Raw genomic sequence first — 5,795 nt, forward strand, 5'->3', positions numbered from 1 at the left:
CTCGAAAAATAAGTTGGTAGATAGTTGATTTTCTGGTTCTAACCAACGATTGGCATAATTCGGAAATATTTAACAATCCTTGGAAACTTGAATATTGAACTACATTATGCTCATAATGGTGAAGTTCTATTTCCAACTGTTCTTTTTCAAGATCGGTAAAGTCTTGCTGATAAATCTTATTTACCAATGGATAAATATCATAAATTCTAAAAGACTCATGTGCACCTCAAGGATCAAGAGCCGAGCCAAGAATAAGCAATTCCACCGCATTCTCACTAAACCGGCGATTTAATTCTTGCAATTGAGAATCTATTGCAGCACAAAAAATATCCACACGATAATGATGCTCAATTGTAAAGTCAACTTGTTGATGGAAAGCTCGACCTCATCTCTCAACATTACGGGCATTCATAAATGGAACATCTATGTTGCGTTTATTGCAAAATGACTTCACATTGGTAAGTAAAACTTCCTATTTATCATCTCTATATTGTTGGATACACCTTTTAGTGGATGAAACAAGATGCATGGCATTTAAAATGTCTTGAGATTTGAATTGCAATGCTTGACATAGATGATCGGTGATTTGCATAGTTTCTTTAACGAGATGTAAGATGAATACAATTCAAATGAAGTAATTACTTGATGAACTGAATTAGCTTTTGCTCGTTGGGAAGAAGTAGTTCCCACATCAATGATTTTAACAATAACTTCATAAGCTCGACTATAAATTTTTATCAAGTTAGAAATTGATTTCAAGTGAGAACTCCAACGCGTATCTCCAGCTCGTTGTAGCATACTAATTTGATTAAGTCCACTTCCACTCTCAATGTCATCAATTGCAATCATGTAAGCATTTTCAGTAGCTTCGGCAACCTACAATTCTTCATACCGATTGCATGAGGCACAAACAAAATTGACAACCAAATTCAAATTGGTAAAAAATTGATAAACTGAAATGACTTCTTTTGATGCTGCCACTAATGCCAATTGCAAATGATGTGCGAAACAATGAATGTAGTAGGCATATGAACAATCATTTGAAACCAAAGCTTGCAACCCATTCCACCCCTCTCACATATTACTTGCATCGTTGTATCCCTGCCCTCAAGTATTTTGAATGTCTAGGTGATGTTTAGACAATACATAATATATACCTTTTTGTAAGGTTAATTATGCAGTATAATAGACATGAACAAATCCAAAAAAGCATTCTCACACGAAGCCACTATTGTCAACAAATCTTAAAACTATAGTCATTTGCTCCTTCATTGACTCATCAACAATTAGGCAAAACTTTGTATCACCAATTTCATCACGAATTGCCTTTTTCACTTTGGTTGAAAAAACATGTAAAATTTCTTTTTGTACCGTTGGACATGTGTAAGAGGCATTTTTGGGAGCTTTAGTGATCACTTCAGCAATCTGTTCATTATATGAAATCTTCAAACCCAATATATCAAGAAAATTTCCACGATTTGTTGAATTCACACTGCCATCCCGACCTCTAAAAGCAACACCTTGAAATGCAAGCACTCGAACAAAATAAATTTTGGCTTTCAATTGTAGTCGATTGTTTATAATTTGTTTAGAAGTGTGCTTTTCTAACACATTCTGTATATACTGAGATTGGTTCTTCAAATCTTCATATGACCTCCCAGCAATTCTGTGAAATGAATTAGGATCTTTCCTTATATGATAGAGAAAAGGACATTGTTTTCCATTTCTAACTTTCTTCTAATTCCTGAATCCATCTATAGTGAATACATATTGCGCAAAATGCCCAGATGGCTTATTAAAGATGTAGCAAGGTAGACAAAAGGTTGCATCTTTCTCACACGAATATTCAAGCCATGAAGGAAATAGATTGAACCACAAAGGTTGAAAGCTATGAAGATGATTTTGTTTTCCAGAATTCGGGTAGTCTTTCCTGAGATGTTGGTTTGGACCAACTTTAATGTAAGCTCTTTGAATTTCATCTCATTGATTACCATCATATTCCCATACCTAACGACACAATTCAGGATCAAATTCCAATGAACTAATATCAAATTCATTGCCATCAACTCTCCGAAGTCTTTTAGGAGAATTTTCTTAAATTGGGATATCAGAAGTTGGCGATGATGTATCACCAACATTGACATTTGAACTTTGTGCATTTTTCCTTTTGAAAAAGTCAAGTACTGTATTTGACTTTTCCATCGTCTACAAAATTTACGTGATCATTTTGGAGTCTTTAGAAAAGAAATAAAAAATATGCGTAAGTTAACAATGACATATTAGAACCTAAACCGCATAGGCATCAATTCCTAGCTTCTAATTCCACAAGTATAACAAAATTCACTGGATTATGTTTAAATAAGAGACAAATTTTTCTTACCTAAGTATTGAAAACAATATTGTTAGAAAAAACAAAGGTCACACTTATTGAGTAATTTGGTTTCAGTGCATGAGCAGCTGCTAATTCCCCACTGGGCTACTTCTTAATGTGTACCCTGCTAAGTGCTAATCCATATGCAAAAAATGACAACACGAACTTGGGATATATGCTTCATTCAATTTGCACAAAATGATAGGTTAAGATAATGAAAAATTCCCCAAATCAATATGATTTCAAACTTGAAATTCAATGGGTAGAACAAATTCTCAAAGAGAAACTATAGATTTCAACAATATAGCAAAATCCCCAAAATCTCATGAATGAACCCTAATTTTTGGACCCAACCCAAAGTCTCACAAATCCTCACAATTTTTAGCTTCTAATCCCATAAGTATAACAAAATTTACAAGAAAATGGTAAGGATTTTACCTACGCCCGGAATCCACCTCCTCCTCCTCCTCCTCCTCCTTCTTCTTCTTCTTCATTGATTTCAAACTTGAAATTCAAGGGGTAAAACAAAAACTCAAAGAGAAACTAGAGATTTCAACAATATAGCAAAATCCCCAAAATCTCATGCATGAGCACTAATTTTCGGACCGAACCCAAAGTCTAACAAATCCTCACAATTTCTATCTTCTAATCCCACAAGTATAACGAAATTTACAAGAAAAGGGTATGGATTTTACCTACACCCGAAATCCTCCTCCTCCTCCTTATACTTCTTCTGGACCTAATCATCAAAAATTCCCCAAATCAATATGATTTCAAACTTGAAATTCAATGGGTAGAACAAAAACTCAAAGAGAAACTAGAGATTTCAATAATATAGCAAAATCCCCAAAATCTCATGCATGAACCCTAATTTTCGAACCCAAACCAAAGTCTCACAAATCCTCACAATTTCTAGCTTCTAATCCCATAAGTATAACAAAATTTACAAGAAAAGGGTAATGATTTTACCTACGCCCGGAATCCTCTTCCTCCTCATTCTTCTTCTTCTTCTTCTTCTTATTCTTCTTTATTGATTTCAAACTTGAAATTCAATGGGTAAAACAAAAACTCAAAGAGAAACTAGAGAATTCAACAATATAGCAAAATCCCAAAAATCTCATGCATGAACCCTAATTTTCGGACCCAATGTTGTGCAAATATCCACCTAAATTAATAAGCAAATAAATGTACGTTTAACTCACAAGTGCACAAGATCAAAATAGTAGTATAGGGGGCAAGTACAAGATCATTCCCAAGGGGATTGCCGTAAATTATGCTTAAAATAAATTCCATAATTAAGACAAAACAAAGATTGATTTTTGAGTTAATAAAGATAAAGGTAGGGCTTTGATATCAACACTAATCATGTTCAAATAATATAACAATATGCCAATGTTTTAATCATATTATGAATACTTAATGTTTGCTAACCTAAGGGCATGGATGTATACTCATTAAACTATAGATTTTCCTAAGCAATGAATTAGGCATGGGTGTATACTTTAACTCTTTTCTTTCTTAAAGGATTTAACATGGATGTATACTAAGTTGTTCTTTAAGAAAGCATAAATCTGTAGAAATCAACAAACACACGGAACCTAGGGCATGGGTGTATACTCCCGGTTTTTCATGTTGATTAACCCAAGAACCCGTGAGGAATTCTTTTGTTACTTTATTAAGCCCATGACTCGAATATCCAAATTGACTTAAATAACTAATCCATACTATATGCATATAATGGCTAGTCACACACATATAAGGAATTCAATAAAACATGAATTAATCAAGTTAAGCATCGCAATATGATTATCACAAAGGCGTTAATATTGAAATATTAAATAAACATAATTAGGGCTTCAGAGCCTGCTTGGGATTGCATTTGAGAAATAGAGATTTTAATTCAAAAAGAGGTTTTGAGTGAAAGCGTCATTTTAAGCTTTTACCAAAAGTGGGTTTTGGCCATTTTTAGGCCTTTTGTACTCTTAAAAGCGCTTTTAATTTTTTACCAAACGAGTACTTTTTTATTCAAACAAACTTTTTGAGTGTTAAAAGCACTTTTAGACCACTCAAACCCTATCCAAAATAGGCTTTCAATCTAGCCCTACTAAGGAGTTTAGTTATACATAAGTTTGATGTTAAACATCTTCATAAAATAAAATAAAAAGGAAAATAATAAACCCGAAACTTGAGCTTGAAGAGCCTCCAATTCTTCTCCTTGAAATTGTCCGTTTATTCTAGAGGCTTAAGGGTCTATTTATAGGCCTAGAGAAATCCTAGAACCCTTAGTAAACCTAGAAAATTTGTAGGGTTTAGTCCTATTACAAGTGTGATGCAGCGTGACTTAGTAGGCTACAGTGAAGAATAATAAAAAAGTAATGGATAACTAATTCTAGATCTTGAGTCTATCAATGATCTAAGAATTCTTCTAAAAATAATAGATACTCTAAAGTTTAAAGGAAAAGAGGAATAAACTCAACTTTGAGTATTCTCATTAATTAAAATCAATAATAATCAACAACTGCCTTTCTATGGAGGCTATAAGCATATATTTATAGCCCAAAACCCAAAACCTAATAAAATATGACATCAATACCCCCAAAACCCTAAACCTAATAAAATAATAACACAAAGTCGGTTTAAGATAATAAAAAAAACGCAAAAAATTAACATAATGCTCTGCGTGTGCTCGATCGCACCACCAGAGACCTGGTGCGCTCGAGCAAGCAATCGATCGCTCTCACAGGGGTGGATCGGTCGCACTTTTAGGAACAGCATTACAGCATCAAGCAAGCGTGCGCTCGATCACAGGTAGGCACGCGGAGCTCAATCGCACTACCAGGGACGAGTATCGCCATCCCATCTGCATCATTCTCCCTTGGTTGGAGAGAATTCGTCCTTGAATTCTGCCGGTTCTTTCCATGGTCCTTCGGATGCCTAGTCAACTCATTCCACTCCCTGTTCCTCAAGATCAAGACAAGGCAACGCCCTAAAATAAGCGTGACGCTTCTCATCATCGAAATACCTTGATGGTTTACATGAAAGCCCCACACACCACTTGGCAATACTTTAGACTTGCTGTTCTTCTCTCGTTCCTTCTCCCTTTCACGTGCCATGAAAATACTCAAGGACAGGTCAACCGTTGTTTCCCTTGTGAAGATATAATTTTTTCATCTGCATAGAACTCACCACAATTGTTGATAGGAGAATTTAAAATACTTTCAACACCAAGGAAATCAACATAATCAACCTCTTCATAATTGGCGATATCACTCGTGCACTCTTCCTCTTCCAATTGATCATCTTCGGGGTAGAGGCTGCCAAACATGAGAGAAAACCCATCCTCTTTGTACTCGTTCTCTAGGTCGGATGCCAAAGGTCCTTCAATTGGCTCCTCCTCATTGACATCGTCATCATAGGTTGCCGG

This window comes from Corylus avellana, chromosome ca5 (assembly GCF_901000735.1).
Source record: "Corylus avellana chromosome ca5, CavTom2PMs-1.0".
NCBI classification, from domain to species: Eukaryota; Viridiplantae; Streptophyta; class Magnoliopsida; order Fagales; family Betulaceae; genus Corylus; species Corylus avellana.